A 20,074-nucleotide genomic window follows, 5' to 3' on the forward strand; every position below is an offset into this window, starting at 1 on the left:
GCAAGTAAATTTACCAGCCAGCACATTAAGTTCATTAGTAGATTTACATTTATTTGCTTGGCAGACACTTTTATTCAAAGCAATTTACAAAAGAGGTAACATGTTTGAGTAACATTAGGCTAGGGCCTGTTTGTTCAGCAAGTGTAGTAGGACATGTAACAAAAGTTGATGACCACAATCATAGAATAACAGTTAAACTTAATGTAAGAACATATCAACCAGAAATATTAAAGATCACAGAGCAAAGTTTTTCCCCCTTCAATCAATTAGACAGATATTCACAGAACAGACAGGTTTTCAATTGTTTCTTAAGTATATCGAGGGAGTTAGTGGTTCTGGTGGAGGTGGGCAGCTTATTCCACCTACTGGGAACTATACAGGAAAAGAGTCTGAATTGATACTTGATACAATGCAGAGGTGGCATCACCAGACACTGTTCACTGGCAGACCTGATTGGCCAAGAAGGTGCGTAGTACCTCACCAGAGTCTCCATATACACAGGAGCTGATACATTGACTACTGTGTAAGCAAGCATCAGGGATTTGAATTTAATGTGTGCTGTTAAAGGGAGCCAGTGTAGCTTCCTGAAGAGAGGAGTGACATGTGCCCATCTTGGCTGGTTAAATACAAGATGAATTGCTACATTCTGGACCATTTGCAGTGGCTTGATAGCACATGCAGGTACTCCTACCAGATGCCAGTTGCAGTAATCTAGATGTGACAAAACCAAAGCCTGGACCAGAGGTTGTGTTGCGTGCTCTGTCAGATAAGGTCTGATCTTGCAGATGTTCTACAGAATGAACCTGCATGAATGAGAAATAGCAGAAATGTGGTCAGAAAAAGATAACTGCTCATCAGTCACTACCCCAAGGTTGCATACTGATTTGGTTGGTGTTAGCAACAGTGAGCCAAGCTATACAGAGATTGAGAGTTGAACAGACTGGATGGCCAGGATCACAAGAAGCTCGGTTTTTGCCAGGTTAAGCGGTAGATGGTGGTCCTTCATCCAGGTTGAGATATCAGTAAGACATGCAGAGACTCTAGCTGATACCATGTTGTCCTCAGGAAGGAGCGGCAGGTACAGCTGTGGATCGTCAGCACTGATAAGAGAACCCATGGGATTGGAGCATGGAGCCCAGTGAGGTGGTGTACAGAGAGAAAAGTAGAGGACCCAGCACCAATTCTTGGGGCACCCCTGTTCTTTTCTGATGTGCCCTTGACAACTCTCCTCACCAGGACACACTATAGGATCTGCCTGAGATGTAGGACTCAAACCATTTGAGAGCAGTCCCAGCGGTGCCAAGGTCAAAGAGGGTGGCAAGAACAATGATGTGGTTGACCATGTCGAAGGCAGAGGAGAGATCTATAAAGACCTATGACATGTTGGTAGCTCTAGAAAATTGTGGCTGTTCGACCACAGTCAGTAGAGTTGTCTAAGTTGATTAGTTCCTCTTGAAGCTGGACTGGTTGGTATCGAGCAATCTATTCTGTACAAGGAAGGAAGGAACCTGGTTAGAAACAGCACATTCAAGTGTTTTGGAAGAAAGGATAGGAGAGAGAGACAGGCTTGCAATTGTTAACTTGGGATGGATCAAGTGTTGTTTTTTTGAGAAGTGGGGTTATCAGAGCGTGTTTGAAGATGGCAGGAAATGTGCCTGAGCTGAGTGAAATGATGATAATACAATACAATTTATTTTTGTATAGCCCAAAATCACACAAGAAGTGCCGCAATGGGCTTTAACAGGCCCTGCCTCTTGACAGCCCCCCAGCCTTGACTCTCTAAGAAGACAAGGAAAAACTCCCAAAAAAACCTAGTAGGGAAAAAAAAATGTAAGAAACCTTGGGAAAGGCAGTTCAAAGAGAGAACCCCCTTTCCTGGTAGGTTGGGCATGCAGTGGGTGTCAAAAAGAAGGAGGTCAATACAATACAATACACGGAACAGAACAAATCCTCAATACAGTACAATGCAGTATATTAGTATAATAAGAATATTATAAGTACAGAGCAGAATTTAACAGTAGATGATATCACATAATATGATTTGGATTTGTTTAGAGTCCTGGAGACCTCAGCTGTCAAGCTGGATCCCCCTATTGGCCATTCCACAGCTGAGATAGCGTTGGGCCAGCCAATCCGATGAGTGGACCCCTCTACCCAACGATTCCTGTGATCTTCCATCAGAGATGACTTTACCTTAGACAGGCAAAACAACTTGGCAGGTGGACCGTGGCACAAAGTGCCACATTTGAGTACTGAGAAGAGAAACAGAAGAGGTGAGGGTTAGTAACAAATAATAACTATCGTGTTACTTATGTTTTAGTGCTAATGACTAACAACAGAGATGCAGTCTGTACAGTTGATCAGCAGCTTTATTCAGGATATGCTAAACTGAGTGAGTCTTCAGCCGGGATTTGAAAGCTGAGACTGAAGGGGCATCTCTTATAATAGCAGGCAGACCATTCCACAGTTTAGGAGCCCTGTAACTAAAGCCACAAACTCTCACTGTTATTTTATTAATCCTTGGAATCATAAGCAGACTGGCAACTTGAGATCTTAATGTGCACTCTGGTTTGTAAGCCATGATAAGTTCAGACAAGTAAGCTAGACCTTGGCCATTTAATGCTTTATATGTTAAAAGGAGGATTTTGAAATCTGCCCTAAACTTAAAAGGGAGCCAGTGTAAGGATTTAAGAACTGGAGTTAGGTGTTCGTTTTTTTCTTGTTCTTGTAATAATTCTTGCAGCAGCATTTTGGATTAACTGGAGGCTGTAAAAAGAACAGTTTGAACATCCAGTGAACACCACATTGCAGTAGTCAATCCTACTAGAAATAAATGCATGAATTAATTTCTCAGAATCCTGTTTATTTAGAAAGCGCCTTAATTTCCCAATATTTTTAAGATGGAAGAAACATGATTTAGACAACTTTGTAATGTGCGCTTTAAATGACATGCTAGAGTCAAAGATAACTCCTAGATTGCAGGCTGATTCAGTAAAATGAATGGTGATTCCAACTGAGTTAAATGATGACAAAATATTATTGTGATCAGCGTTATTCTCTCCAACAATTAACATCTCTGTTTTATCAATGTTTAAAGACAAGTAGTTCTCATCCATCCAGTCCTTTAATTCACTAACACAACTAATTAAAGACAACATTGGAGAAACTTCATTTGATCTAAATGAAAGGTATAACTGGGTGTCATCTGCATACGAGTGAAAATTAACATTATGTTTTCTAATGATAGATCCCAGCTGAAGCATGTAAAGTGAAAACAGTAAAGGTCCCAGTACTGAGCCCTGCGAGACACCATATCTCCTTCTCCTCGACCAGAATCTATAGACTTATGAAGGAACGAGTATCCATCTGGTGATGCCTCAGCTAGGGAAACAGTGTCACATTTACTAAGCCAGGTTTCAGTTAGAAGACACAGATCAGATTTTGTACTTAATATAATATCATTTACCAAAACAGCTTTACTTCCAAGAGAGCGAATGTTCAATAAGGGCGGCACGGTGGCGCAGTGGATAGTGCCTCGCAGTTGGGAGATCTGGGGACCTGGGTTTGCTTCCCGGGTCCTCCCTGCGTGGAGTTTGCATGTTCTCCCCGTGTCTGTGTGGCTTTCCTCCGGGCACTCCGGTTTCCTCCCACAGTCCAAAGACATGCAGGTTAGGTGGATTGGCGATTCTAAATTGGCCCTAGTGTGTGCTTGGTGTTTGTGTGTGTCCTGCGGTGGGTTGGCACCCTGCCCAGGATTGGTTCCTGCCTTGTGCCCTGTGTTGGCTGGGATTGGCTCCAGCAGACCCCCGTGACCCTGTGTGCGGATTCAGCGGGTTGGAAAATGGATGGATTGTTCAATAAGCAGCATTTAAAACTGCATGCTTATTTCTGAACTGCTGATATATTTTTCATTTTAATTTGAAGTAAATTTATATTACAGATGCCTCTGGTGCAGGGTCTGGTTTTATCTCTTGGTCTAATTATACACCTTATTTCTTGGTTCTCAAGTAATTTAAGGTCTGTATCATGACTAAATTTACTGGATGCCCCACAACAGGGATTATGGGTAACAGCTTCAGGAAAGTAACAGGTGGGATAAACAACAACCTGTAATTTAAGATCACATGACTGCGGCCTGGGTGGTGCTCTAATCAGTCAGCCAGGCAGAGTTGCTGCCATATTTTGGCATAATGCATAAGATCCCCTCCAGTTAGGATGAAGACCATCTCTTGAAAAATCCAGGCCCTTCCCAAAAATTATCCCAATTGTTCACAAAGGCTATGCTTTTATTTGCACACCAGGTTTCTAGCTAGCAGTGAAGGGAATGCAATCTGCTATAAATTACATCCCCTCTATATATTCTTGGTAAGGGGCCAGATGCAATTAAATTCCAACATTTTCTTTTATCTTTGGTGCATAGAGAGATGTTGGTGACTTTTTGTAGTAGATCATCTATCATCCATGAAGTACTGTACATTTAAAATTTGCGATGTCACAGTTTTACTGAGATCAGCACTGCCTCTTTGTAACCTTGTACTAGAAAGGACAGTTCACAAAATGCATGGTGGTGTATGCTGTTTACTCCCTGAAGTGAGTGAATGGTTTTAGTGTAGTTTTCTTATCAGTAGTAAATACCTAACTTTAATCTGATTTCTAAAATATTTTTTGTTCTCCAGATTTTACTTTCAGTCGATGGATTGACAAACTAACCTGTAGTGTGATTATTGTTTTTTTATATATTGTGATAAGAAATGCACTCCAGACATCATAAAGATTTGGGGCAGCCATCCGTATAATATATCCAGTCGGCAAAAAGGTTAAATAATTGAACAGAGATGTTCACAAAATAGAAAAGTTTGACTGGAAGAAAGATGGCGGCTTTAAAGGCCTTTAGAGGAAATTATGTCATCGTGGCCAGAACCGGAAGGCACCGGGACCGGAAGTAATGCCATCAAATGCACCAGAATCGGAAGTGACATCATCAAAGGCGCCAGAACTGGGTGAGATTTCCCAGGAATTGTGTACAAGGAACTGAGAAAGACAATCAGTGCACCCTGCCGCCCCCTGGTCTGATATGGTATTACAATTACTCAAACCCTTTAGCTGCCTCCTACTTGCGCATGTGTGATAATATATATATATATATATATATATAAATATACAAAATAGTAAATATAAATATCCATCCATCCATTTTCCAACCCGCTGAATCCGAACACAGGGTCACAGGGTCTGCTGGAGCCAATCCCAGCCAACCATGTTCAATAATTTTATTCATAAAACTACATATATCCATAACAGATTTGTAAGGAGTCAGAGTCTACCCAAGGAGAACCAAACAGGAACTAGCACTATGTGGGACATCAGTCCAATTTAAAATTACTGATTGTGTAGTTGTGAAATTTGAGAGGAAACTTACTCACACAGTGAGAACATGCAGACTATACACAAAAAGGGCATGGAATTGAATCAAGGTCCATAAAGTGTGATGCAGCTGCTCTAACCACAATGTATCCCAGTCCCTAAAATACCTGCTGAAAGTTATTAATGACATGATCCATTTTCAGGAACAGTTTATATTTTGTTCTTTTTTCCTCACAAGTCACCTATTTGGAAAGGTTGTTTATAAAATAAATAAGAAAGCCCCGTTTCCCCTCCAGCCCTCAATTAGCAGGATTGGTCACCAATCAAACACAACTGCTGAAGGTCTGTGCGCTGGAGCTGGGGAGTCCTCTACAGCGCATCCTCAACCTGAGCCTGGAACAGGGGAGAGTCCCGAGGCTTTGGAAAACATCTTGTATCACCCCAGTCCCAAAGGTATCACGTCCTAGTGAGCTGAATGACTTCAGGCCTATCGCTTTGATGTCACATGTGATGAAGACCATGGAGAGGCTGCTGCTTCACCACCTGAGGCCACAGATCCACCACGCCCTCGACCCTCTGCAGTTAGCATACCAGGAGAAGGTGGAAGCGGAGGATGCCATCATCTATATGCTACACCGATCACTCTCCCACTTGGACAGAGGCAGTGGTGCAGTAAGAATTATGTTTCTAGACTTCTCTAGTGCCTTCAACACCATCCAGCCTCTGCTCCTTAGGGACAAGCTGACAGAGATGGGAGTAGATTCATACCTGGTGGCATGGATCGTGGACTATCTTAAAGACAGACCTTAGTATGTGCGTCTTGGGAACTGCAGGTCTGCCATTGTGGTCAGCAACACAGGAGCGCCGCAAGGGACTGTACTTTCTCCGGTCCTGTTCAGCCTATATACATCGGACTTCCAATATAACTCGGAGTCCTGCAACGTGCAAAAGTTCGCTAACGACACTGCTATCATGGGCTGCATCAAGAGTGGGCAGGAGGAGGAGTAGTATAGGAACCTAATCAAGGACTTTGATAAATGGTGCAACTCAAACCACCTACACCTGAACACCAGCAAAACCAAGGAGCTGGTGGTGGATTTTAGGAGGACCAGGCCCCTCATGGACCCCGTGATCATCAGAGGTGACTGTGCAGAGGGTGCAGACCTATAAATACCTGGGAGTGCAACTGGATGATAAATTGGACTGGACTACCAATTCTGATTCTCTGTGTCCTTTTCATTTATGTTAGGTAGAATGCCCAGAGGGGACTGGGTGGTCTCGTGGCCTGGAACCCCTACAGATTTTATTTTTTTCTCCAGCCTTCTGGAGTTTTTTTTTGTTTTTTCTGTCCACCCTGGCCATCGGACCTTACTCCTTTCTATGTTAACTAATGTTGTCTTATTTTAATTTCTTATTTTGTCTTTTATTTTTCTTCTTTTCATTATGTAAAGCACTTTGAGCTACTTTTTGTATGAAAATGTGCTATATAAATAAATGTTGTTGTTGTTGATGTTGCAAGAGAGGACAGAGCCGGCTATACTTCCTTAGAAGACTGGCGTCCTTCAACATCTGCAATAAGATGATGCAGCTGTTCTATCAGACGGTTGTGGCAAGTGCCCTCTTCTACGCAGTGGTGTGCTGGGGAGGCAGCATTAAGAAGAACGATGCCTCACACCTGGACAAACTGGTGAGGAAGGCAGGCTCTATTGTAGGCATGGAGCTGGACAGTTTGACATCCATGGCAGAGCGACGGGCGCTCAGCAGGCTCCTATCAATTATGGAGAATCCACTGCATCCACTAAACAGTGTCATCTCCAGACAGAAGAGCAGCTTCAGCGACAGACTGCTGTCACCGTCCTGCTCCACAGGACAGGACAGACTGAATAGATCATTCCTCCCCCAAACTATGCGACTCTTCAATTCCACCCGGGGGGTAAATGTTAACATTATTCAAAGTTATTGTCTGTTTTTACCTACATTTTTATTACTCTTTAATTTAATATTGTTTTTTTGTATCTGTATGCTGCTGCTGGAGTATGTAAATTTCCCCTTGGGATTAATAAAGTATCTATCTATCTATCTATCTATCTATCTATCTATCTATCTATCTATCTATCTATCTATCTATCTATCTATCTATCTATCTATCTATCTATCTATCTATCTATCTATCTATCTATCTATCTATCTATCTAGTGACCAGTAGCCATTCTTGAACTGTGCACTACCAGGCCAACCAATTTCAGTTTAAGTTGAGACTGCAAATTACACCAATTTGATTAAGTGTGTGCTGTGATGGGCAGGCGTCCAGTCAGGGGTGATTTCTGCCTTGCTCCTGATGTTACTAGGAAGCACTATGGGGCCTCACAACATTATACTGAAATTAATGATTTTGGAACATTGAATGAATGTTTCAGTAGATATGAAATTTAGAATAAGAAAATCTTTTTTTTTTTGTTCAATAGCAGTTTGTTGAAATTACTTCTATTATAAAAGAGTAAATTGGTTCATATAGTTTTGGGTTGGCTGCACTCTTAACTGTGCACTTTTTCTAAACCTTTCATAAAGTGCTATCAATACTGAGATGATCTTTTTGTGTCATTGAAACAAACTGTAGGGAACTCACTATCACAAAGAAAATCTTTTGTACCCATCATTAACATAGGCCTTATTAATCACAACTTATATAAGGTAAGGCAATTTAAATTGCCAATTTCATTTAAATCAATTATTTTAGGAGCAAAAGCATCTTCTTATCCACTCCTAAATGCCTCTGTTATGCCTTCTTCTGTTTCATGACTCTCTGTTCTGTTTTTGACTTCTCTTTCAGTTTTTTTATTTTATATTATTTGTGTTTTAAATATGTTTTAAATTTATTTTTTCAAAATTCCAACTCAAACTACATGTATTTTGGCCTTTTTTTGCTTTAGTGCAGCAAACCAAATAAAGATTAATATGTAGTATCTAAAATTTAAGTTAATTTAATTTCCAGAAAATGGGGATTTCATGAAACCTCATTGCTCCAGAAGCCTGGCTTCAGATCTCAGCCTTGTCACTTCCGGTGTGGATTTTACTTCTTCATCCTTGTGTTTATGTCAGTTCTGAAAATGTATGTACATTGTAAAGTGGTAACTCTTTGGGTGGGGCCATTCACATCTAGACATTTTTCTAGCATTTTAGCACTAAACCTGAACACTGCTAAACTGCTTGAAAAGGTATCTGCCATTATTTTCAATGACACTATTCACACCTAGGTGTTTTAACAGTGAGTGGTTTAGAAAATTCCTGCATGCAGCAGTTGTCCAGCCAAACGCTTGTTCCATTGAAATCAACGATAACACTCATAAAACACATAAAACACACTTTGGGAGTGTTTTTACAGGAAGTTAATGCCTCTTCCTGGATGAAACATCCATCCATTATCCAACCCGCTATATCCTAACACAGGGTCAAAACAGCTCATTGAAGCTAGAAATAAAAAATGCTGGCATATTGCATGCACAAGCATTAGTCTTCTAGTGACATCTATTAAGTGACAGATTACGGTACATAGCTTGCAATTAAGCAACAAGAATTCAACAAAAGTTGTAGGTATACAATTAGTTTTAACTGGGCTAAAGTTTAGTAGAGATGTTTTAACAAATAGGCCGAGTGGTAACGCAGAACTATTCCTAACAGCGCCATATGGGATTTGCATTTGCCCATGCGTTGGTGGTTTGATCAGTATTAGTGAGTGTGTTGAATGGAGTATTGTTACCTGTTTTAGCACTGAATACATGAAATGTGTCATTGATTTATCTCGATTAAGAAAGCAGTCCATGAAGTAAATAACATCCGTCTCCAATCTAGGCCCCCAGGTTGACATTGGCTGCCAAATCACACTGTTTCAAAATATTTTTAGCAAATAACTAGATTAAAACTAAACAAATACTTTATTAATATGTTTCTGTTACTGGATTGCACACAGCTTACTCCTTCCTGCTTGGTTGTGCGAATGAGGCCTGAAAATAACCTATGGACTGTCCACCATGCGTGCGTCATGCATTACACTTAGTGCTTCTGCGATAATCACTGGCACCCAATGACCCTAAACTGAGCAGATTAATTTACCCCTCTACCAATCTGCCTATTTGTTAAAATATCTGTAATAAACTTTAATCTGATTAAAACTAAATGTATACCTAGAACTTTTTTTGAATTATTTTTTTAAATACTTTAACGTGTCTCTCAATGGCTATCACTAGAAGACTGATATATGTGTGTGCAATAGGGCAGTGACATTTTCTTCTCGTTGCTTCAATGATCTGCTTAATCCAAGAACAGGCGTTAACTTCCCATAAAAACACTTGCAAAATGCTCTGTTACCAGCATTTTATGAGTGTTACCATTGATTTCAATGGAACAAGTGTTTGCCAGAAAATTCTGGACAACTGCAGCATGCAGGAATTTTCCAAACCACTTGCTGCTAAAACGCTTAGGTGTGAATAGTGTCATTGAAAGAAATGACAAATAACTTTTCAAGCAATTTAGGAGTGTTCTGGTATAGAACTAAAACACTAGAAAGGTGTGAATGGGCTCTTAATCAGCACCATATTAGTGACTGTAAGTGAATTTTTGGCTACTCTGAAATAGAACAAAGTCGCTGTAAAGGCATCTCGTGGTTGTCTTGTATCTAACTCAGCTTTGTAAGTTGCTGTTTTCTTTAATGAAGACAATTTGACAAATTTTACTAATTGATAAATCCATTTGTACGTACTAGAAAACACAAGCAAATCACAGGACTGGCTGCAGAATACACATCACAAATAAATAGGCATTGGCTTTTAAAACAAGCAGTCGCAGATTCTTGGTCAAACCAAGTGGTAATGAAACTGGACAATAAATGAAAACATCTTGAAATGAATTATCTTTCTTCCTGAGCTGAACCTCACTTTAAGATATCTAAAAATATGTTTCAAGATACCCAGATCAACTTTTATTCTATATATGAGAAGTTCCATTTATAACAAATAATTACTGAGATTAAATTAAAATGCATATTCTGATATTCTAAAGATAGCTTTAAATAGACTTACTGGCACATGTTACTCCATTGTTTCCAGCAATTTGAAAATGTATTTTGAAATACTAAACATTATTTCATTGCAACAATTTACAGTAGCTAATTGACTTTTACTTAGACTGTGGGAGATACCCCAAGGGAACATGGAGAGATATCGTACACTGCATGGAGTTGGGAACCCAGCCAGGAATGGAAATCAAGTTCAACCTCAGTGAAGGGGCAAAGTTGTCTGCAGCTCTGCCCATTTCATGACTTGGCTTTCCAATTGTAAGCTCTCAAGATGTGCAACTCATTCAAATGTGAATTTGGTCTGTTTTAGCTACTTTAATCCTCTTCTTAGATCAGCCTTACAGTAATCCTTGAAATTAACCTTACTTGCCCTTCAGAGCTGCTGTAAACAGATTTTTCTAGCCTCTCTGAAATATCAAAAGAGTCTATTCTTTTCTTTCTTTCGATGTGCATAGAAGTCCTTTTCAATTCTTTTGTCTGTTTATTGGGCACTTTAAATCTCATAGTTCATATCTCAAATGTTGCATCCACAATTCACATTTTCATTGTTATTGTTTGGAACTTAATCTTTGGATTTCACTCAGTCTTCCTTGTGTAAATTTGTCCTTTCAATCTCTGGATTTATTTTTAATATTTAGTCTGTAAATGTCAAACGTTGAGCTCCCATGTCTGGAGTTGAATTATTGGATAATTGCCAAGTACCTGCAGAACCTCCAGCTGTAATAACTTCTGTCACACACATGTGATTAGGAGGCAGTCAAAAAGCCTAAAGGTGAGTGAAATATTCCGAGACGAGGGGTTGTCACATGGTACTTACCTGAATCTCTTCATCTCTCAACAGGAAAACCAAGGAAAAATAATTACGTTCATTTCCGGGTTCCAAAATGGCCACCATGACGTCACTTCCGATGCCCCGTCATGACATCACTTCCAGCCACTATGAATGACTTCACTTCTGGTTCCTCCAAAATGATGTCGTTTCCGGCTCCTGCATTCAACGTCATTTCCTACCAACCATTTCCTGTACCCATATTTCCATCTGTATAAAAATGCCATCTTGCTTCATATATTTTGTCAAATGTCCTAATACAGTACTTTTGATCATTTACATCGCTTTACTTTGCTTTCTTTTTGTCCATTGGACAATATATGGGGATGGTCCCCAAAACTTTATCTTTGTGGATCTTCTTTTTTTCGTGATATTTCCACACCTCTTACATAAGTCACCTGAGGTTCTGGTAAAAGAGGAAACCTTCTACCCTAGGAATGTTCTGGGGTTTCAGTTTACTATCTGATGGGGTTACTTCTTGTCTCGGGTGCAAGCGTTTACATTACTGAGGAAGAATTCTTTCATTTAAATAGCAAAGCACATCCTTAAGGACACTGGTTGAAAGTTTTGGCATTGACGTTAGAGTCAAGGAAGCAATCCTTCATACCTTGGGTTGTGAATACCTGGAACAGACTATGGAGAAATCCTGATCAGCTTTTAAAGAGTGTGATGGACAGCTGGGTCCCATGCCCGGCAGGGACGCCCCTGCTGCATCTGTTCCGGGGGAGCAACCATGGGCAGCTCAATACCTCCCCCGGGACGCTTGGTGGCAGCCTCCCTGGCGGATGGTGATCCCCCAACCTGTCGCATGGCTCCATGGGAGATGGAGTCCTCCACAGCCTGGTTGGGAGCTCGGATGGCCGCTAGTGGGAGCTGCATGGAGTCAGCAGCCCCTGGACGAATCTTCAGCCCCAACTGGAAGTGCAATTAGGACCAGGTGGTCAAGCACCTGGAAGGAACGCTTCCGGGTGGGCTATAAAAGGGCCAGCCACCACCACTTGGGGGCCAGAGTCGGGAGGAGGAGGACTAAGCTTCAGGAGGAGTGGTGGTAAAGGAGAAAACTGTGTTGTGATTCTTTGTGTGGAGTTTGGGACTGTGTATTGCCTGTGGGTCACAGGGAAGATGTGCGCCCACGGGTGAAGAAAAATAAACTCTCTTGTTGTTTCATACGTGCCTCTGTGTCCATCTGTGTCGGGTCAGATGCCTATATAGCGCCTCTGTTACAAGAGTAACTCGATCATAAACTGGAGTAAGTTAGCTAACCAAACAAGTGTAATGGACTGAATGGCTTCCTCTAGTTCGTCCTGTAAAACTCCTCAATTGCCATTACCATAAACACCAAGCTTCAAGGCTTGCATTGCATTCCTCAGGAATAAATTAATTTTTACATTGTTGTGTCATTTACAAAAGTATTTGGTTACACGCACAATTAATAACTACAAATCTCTATGTGACCTGCCAAAACATGAGGAAGACATGACCTTGTTCCAACACAGTTATAGCGTGATCTCATTTGTTACAAGCAAATTATAGAAGATAGACACATTGATCTACATCTTTAAAGATGCATATTACATAAGTAATGTCAGTCAAATGTATCTATATTTTTACAGCTCACTAAAACTTACAGTTCTTGACATATGCTAACACAGCAGTTCTCAAACTGTGGGATGCGCCCCCGAAGTAACAAAAAAGGGGGTACGAAGTTGTGAAAAAAAGTAAACAAGAATCAAAAATATGAAAAATACATCTATTGAAACCAAAACAAATTAACTTAAACTACATTCTGATACTAGAAAAATAAATATAGAGTTAGATAAATGTCGATAAAAGTTAAGTAGGTATAATAAAATATGCATCTATGATATATCATTAATTAAAAAAGAACAAATTAGTATTAGTGAGCTCCTTTCAAAAAAACGTTAGAGGGGCGCGATTAAAACTGTTATGAAAACTCGGTCGCAAATACTTAAAGGTTGAGAAACGCTGTGCTAACATTTGAGTATGATGTATTGTAAACATTACCTTGAAAGCTACCAAAGCCAGAGATACTGTATACGACTTCTAGTCAAAAGGCATGTCAGATTTAGCAGTTACAGTTGGTGGATCTCATTACCTTGAGGATGTAAGATTACATAATTAGGAATCACAGGGGATAACAAATTACAACTTTTCAGCACAATTTAAAAATTTCCAAAGTAGTGTGACTTTGCTACATTCTGAAATGCAATTATTCCAAGTATGGCAAATTCATCAGTTTTCTCTGCACTTTCTTTTTCTTTTTTCATTCTGTCATAGCATTACAAACAGGAGACACTGGACAGACAAGTTTCTCTTCAGTTTGATTGGTCTAAAACTTCAATTCATGCTTTTTCTGCTAAAATATTATATATAGTTACTCTCGGAAATATCAGCATACACTTAGATAAGGTGGCACAGAGGGGGTAACGCTGCTGCCTCGCAGTTAGGAGACCTGGGTTCGCTTCCCGGGTCCTCCCTGCATGGAGTTTGCATGTTCTTCCCGTGTCTACGTGGATTTCCTCCGGGTACTCCGGTTTCCTCCCACTGTCCAAAGACATGCAGGTTAGGTGCATTGGCGATTCTAAATTGTCCCTAGTGTGTGATTGGTGTGTGAGTGTGTACCCTGCTGTGGGCTGGCACCCTGCCCGGGGTTTGTTTCCTGCCTTGCACCCTGTGTTGGCTGAGATTAGCTCCAGCAGACCCCCATGACCCTGTAGTTAGGACATAGCGGGTTGGATGATGGATGGATGGATGGATGGACACTTAGATAAGAAACCTAAACCCTTATTAGAGTCACTTTTTTTTAATTAAAGATAGGAATTTTGAACAAATGATGGGGAGAGGTGGCTTTTCAATTTAAAATATTAATCCTATTAGGCTTTAGGTTTCCTGTTTATGTGTGTACTCTATAACAATATTTTTGCAAAACCAAAACATGCATTTTGCATGTTTTGAGCATAATGACTGGATAACAGACATGTGGAAACAAAATAACATGAGCTTTTTTCTTTTGTCCATGGACGTTTTTCACATTGTTTGCTATTGTACAGCATTGGCCACTATTGGCTTCTATTATGTCAAAAAAAATGGTTTTCTCTCCATTCATGATGAAACATGACATTTAAAATTTTTCTTGCCCATCACTACAAACTACATGGGGTAAGTAACATATAAAAAAATATAATTTTTGGGTGAGTGCTTCTTTAAGTTGCTTGAATTTTCAAGTTGAGCTGTTGTTTGTGATCTGTTGTACTACATAATGCAACAGCTACTTTAATTCCCATAGAAGCATTATGTTAATAACTATTATGGCTGCCTGGAAACCGCAGAAATTACAACTGTATTTTAGTGAAGGTTTTTCTCACCATCACACAAAAATGTTGGGAACACTGTTTACAGCACAAGCTCACATAACACATCTGTCAACTTTACTGAGTCTTTTGTCGTTGGTTTAGTTTAGGCTTAAATGCTTGTGTCAGCCAGCCCATAGTAACCCTGTCAGATTGTGAACAAACTATGTGTCAAACTGCCATGACCTTTAGTAGCAGTACTAGTGGTAGTATTGCCAAGTGTACGAGCATAGTGAAATTCTTACTTGCATGTTTACCATAGATTACTACAGTACATTACATTGATTTATATAACAATTCATTACATCCTTTATACAATTTCACCCGCCACTTCTCAGTATAGCATGAATTAATAAAAACTCATTTAAAATAGAGACTTTAATTTTACTCCAATAGCCCACAGATCTTTTTAATAAATTAATTGCTAACTCCAAACTTTCCTTTTTTGAGTGCATGACACATTTACACATTTAGGGTTTATTCCTACCTGCACCCAAAGGTGTTGGCTGTGACATCCCAGTAGTGGATCAAGTAAGTCTGATAATGGATGGATAGATAAATAATAAGAAAGATACTAGAAACAGGATGCAGAGTACTAAAACCTAAGGAGCTCATGTAGTAGCTGGTGTACTCTGAACCCTTAATAAATGATTTAAATAGATACAGTGCATCCAGAAAATATTCACAGCGCATCACTTTTTCCACCTTTTGTTATGTTACAGCCTTATTCCAAAATGGATTAAATTAATTTTTTTCCTCAGAATTCTGCACACAACACCCCATAATGACAACATGAAAAAAATTAATTGAGGTTTTTGCAAATTTATTAAAAATAAAAAAACTGAGAAATCACATGTACATAAGTATTCACAGCCTTTGCTCAGTGCTTTGTCGATGCACCTTTGGCAGCAATTAAAGCCTCAGGTTTTGTTGAATATGATGCCACAAGCTTGGCACACCTATCCTTGGCCAGTTTCGCCCATTCCTCTTTGCAGCACCTCTCAAGCTCCATCAGGTTGGATGGGAAGTGTCAGTGCACAGCCATTTTAAGATCTCACCAGAGATGTTCAATCGGATTCAAGTTTAGGCTCTGGCTGGCCCACTCAAGGACATTCACAGAGTTGTCCTGAAGCCACTCCTTTGATATCTTGGCTGTGTGCTTAGGGTCGTTGTCCTGCTGAAAGATGAACCATCGCCCCAGTCTGAGATCAAGAGCGCTCTGGAGCAGGTTTTCATCCAGGATGTCTCTGTACATTGCTGCAGTCATCTTTCCCTTTATCCTGACTAGTCTCCCAGTCCCTGCCGCTGAAAAACATCCCTACAGCATGATGCTGCCACCACCACGCTTCACTGTAGGGATGGTGCCAGGTTTCCTCCAAACGTGACGCCTGGCATTCACACCAAAGAATTCAATCTTTGTTTCATCAGACCAGAGAATTTTCTTTCTCATGGTCTGAGAGTCCTTCAGGTGCCTTTTGGCAAACTCCAGGCGGGCTGCCATGTGCTTTTTACTAAGGAGTGGCTTCCGTCTGGCCACTCTACCATACAGACCTGATTGGTGGATTGCTGCAGAGATGGTTGTCCTTCTAGAAGGTTCTCCTCTCTCCACAGAAGACCTCTGGAGCTCTGACAGAGTGACCATTGGTTCTTTGTGACCTCCCTGACTAAGGCCCTTCTCCCCCAATCGCTCAGTTTAGATGGCCGGCCAGCTCTAGGAAGAGTCCTGGTGGTTTTGAACTTCTTCCACTTACGGATGATGGAGGCCACTGTGCTCATTGGGACCTTCAAAGCAGCAGAAATTTTTCTGTAACCTTCCCCAGATGTGTGCATCGAGACAATCCTGTCTCGGAGGTCTACAGACAATTCCTTTGACTTCATGCTTGGTTTGTGCTCTGACATGAACTGTCAACTGTGGGACCTTATATAGACAGGTGTGTGCCTTTCCAAATCATGTCCAATCAACTGAATTTACCACAGGTGGACTCCAATTAAGCTGCAGAAACATCTCAAGGATGATCAGGGGAAACAGGATGCACCTGAGCTCAATTTCGAGCTTCATGGCAAAGGCTGTGAATACTTATGTACATGTGCTTTCTCAATGTTTTTATTTTTAATAAATTTGCAAAAACCTCAAGTAAACTTTTTTCACGTTGTCATTATGGGGTTGTTGTGTGTAGAATTCTGAGGAAAAAAATGAATTTAATCCATTTTGGAAAAAGGCTGTAACATAATAAAATATGGAAAAAGTGATGCGCTGTGAATACTTTCCGGATGCACTGTACTTAGAGCTACTGCCTCAGACAACACTACTGAAAAGGAAAACAATAAAATTGAAATTATAGGGACTGCACTCATTATACACAGACTCGTTTGTCTTTGTTCTTCGTTCCCAGCTAGCACTTGTGCTCTATCATAAGTTTTAGCTAAGCTTGAGCGTATTTATTAATGCCAAAAACATTTTGGAGAAGTTTCAGTCAGGATTCAGAGTATGACATTGCATGGCTATTTTGAAAGTTACTAATGGGTTGACTGCTGCTGACTCTGGAAATGGTGTTATTTTAGTATAGTTAAATCTGTTTGCAGCATTTGACCATAATTGACCATAACTTATTTCTTTAACAATTTTTTGTTGGTATTCTACATACTGCCCTCAAATGGAATACAGAACCATGTTGGTTAACATTGGAAATGAATACTCCTTTACAAAAACTGTTAATTGTGGCATCTCCCAATGTTCATTTTTGGGGCCTGCCCTTATTTAATGGTATCCACTTCCTTTTAGGAGACATTATTTAAACAAATAATGTCTTCTTTCTCTTTAATGCTGTTGATTGTCAAATTTATCTGTCTATAAAGTTGAATGATCTTGACAACTTTTCTTTACTTGATGACTGCTTTGAGGAGATAAACACATGGATGACCAATAACGTTCTATAGTTAAATGATAAGAAAACAGAGTTGTGCATCATCCCAATAGATACCCCAATTGATTTTGGATGGTTCTCAGTGTTTGTAAAACCAGATGCTAAGAATATGGGTGTCATTTTGAACACTGACTTTAAATTTGATAGGCAAGTCAGTTCTGTGGTAAAAGCTAGTTTTTTCCAGGTCAAGATGATCTCCAAAATTAAATTGTTACATTCTTTACTGGAGATGGTCGTCCATGTTTTGGTTACCTGACGATTAGATTATTACAATTCACTATATACTGGTCGAAGTCGGTCTTCTTTAACTTGTTTGCAACTTGTCCAGAATGTTGAAGTCAGAGTGCTCTAAAGTAAAGGGAAATGAGAGCACATATCACCAGTCCTAGATTCTCATCATTGGCTTCCTGTGTATTACTGGGTCCAGTTTCAGGTCTTATTCTGCTTGTGGTTCCACATTCCAGACTGAAATCAAAAGCTGACCATGCATTCTCCATTATAGCATTTGAGTTATTGATCTCATTGCCTTTAGATATTAGATCAGTTTCATCTGTTGAGCTTTTAAAAACCTACCTTTTTTCTTTCATTTATTCCTAAACGTTATTGCTTATGCCTATGGTGGTCCATTTTTATTGTTTTATATTGTATTGCTTTATTTGTTTATTTATCCTTTCTTGAGCACAGTTGGTACTCTGTTTTAATTTGTGTTTTATGTTATTCTGTACAGCACTTTGATCAAGTTCAGTTGTTTCAAATATGCAATATAAACATTTGACTTACTTATACTGAAATAAGAATATTTGGGAAATTGAATGAATGCTTCAGTCTGGCGTGAAATTCCCAATAAGAGATTTATTTTTTTTTAACCTGCAAAATTAGAAGCATTTTGTTGCCTAATCTTGTGTCCTCTCATCTTCTCAAACACTTTTTCTAGTGAGGGACATGGTGTAACCAGGCCAATTAAGTCAGCCCAGATCACATTGTCCTCAGCTACAGATTCCAGCTCTTCTTGGGAATTCCCAGACATTTCCAAGCCAGCCCAGAGACATTATCCCTCCAGGCTTTCCTTGGTTTGCTGCAGGGTCTCCACCCAGAGGGACATGCCCGGACCATCTGTAGAAGGAGCTGTTTTGGGGGTATCCTAACAACTTGCCCAAAATACCTCTACTGGCTCATCTGGATCCAGTAGTGCAGCAACATTACTCTGAGGGTCTCCTGAAATCATTGAGCTTCTCAACCTATTATGGAGTGTCATCCCAGACATCCTGCTAAAAAACCTAATTTCTCTCACTTGTATTTGCAATCTCATTCTTTCAGTCATTACCCAGAGCGCATGACCATATGTGACAACAGGAATGTAGATCAACTGGTAAACCAACACTTTTCTTTTTAGACTCGATTCCTGCTTCACCAAAATGGCCTGGAACAGCATCTGCAGAACAGCTGCCACCACTTCAGTTGGTTTGTCCATCTCATGTCCCTTTATTTAATCACTCATGAACAAGATCCTACGATATCTGAGCTTCTCCACTAAGGGCAGTTGCTGTTCTCACCTGGACTGAGCAATCCACCTTGACCTCAGACTTGGAGGCACTGATCCTCATCCTAGTCGTTTCACACTCTGCAGCAAAACACTTGAGTGCGTGCCAAAGGTCACAGTCAGATGAAGCAAAGAGGACAACATCACCTGCATAAAGAAATTCTGCTACTCTTACCCTCCCATCTGGACACCCTCACATCCTTGGTTGTACCTTGATATCATGTACATGAAAATCACAAACAGAAGTATGTTACAAAAGAATGCATTTCTTCATGTATTTTTTGGGCTTACGGCTCTCACAACTGAAGACTTTTTCTGTGCCATCAATAAATTATGAAGCATAAACTAAAGAGCAGAAACTTACTGTTCAATATAAAACAAAATTAGCCTTTACTACTTCTCTGTGACAAATACAGTGAACAGGAGCAACCCATTCGATTTAATGACATTTTCATGGCATATGCTTATTAATAGTTTAAATGTACAAAATCTAATCTAGCACTGTGCACAGCTGAAGATATATAAAGTTCGAAGCTTATTTGAACTGCAGCCGACTCTTAGCCTTGAGCCATGACTGAAACTGCACTAACTGATGAATGCACCCAGCACCCCTCTAATCCATTGTTCCTTAGAAACAGCATCATTAATATGGATGCCTGAAACCTGTCATTATGCAGAGACCATAAAAATGTCAATGGGTTCGGTATAATGCAGAAAATTTTTAACAGAATTGAATAGATGGGAGTTTTCGGGATCATCACATATTAAGACGGAATTATTATTCAATATTTGATCTATTCGTTGTTTAATGCATTGTGTTAAACGTGTCAAGCACCCTTAAACAAGATGCATATTGAATGGATATAAATGGTGGCTTTGTGCAGACCGCTATGTAATTAGCTTACACTTTTAGCGGCCTCCACGCCATTATATGGTTTGCAAATTAGTCTATTTCAAAAATGTGTTTCTTAGCTA

General features: G+C 40.0%; 1 pseudogene; it reads right to left on the reverse strand.

Annotated features, from left to right (window-relative positions):
- Nucleotides 1-297: 297 nt before the first annotated feature.
- Nucleotides 298-19,030, reverse strand: LOC127527897 (uncharacterized; annotated as a pseudogene).
- Between the last annotated feature and the right edge of the window lie 1,044 nt (nucleotides 19,031-20,074).

The sequence above is a fragment of the Erpetoichthys calabaricus genome, chromosome 1, assembly GCF_900747795.2.
Source record: "Erpetoichthys calabaricus chromosome 1, fErpCal1.3, whole genome shotgun sequence".
Classification (NCBI taxonomy): Eukaryota; Metazoa; Chordata; class Cladistia; order Polypteriformes; family Polypteridae; genus Erpetoichthys; species Erpetoichthys calabaricus.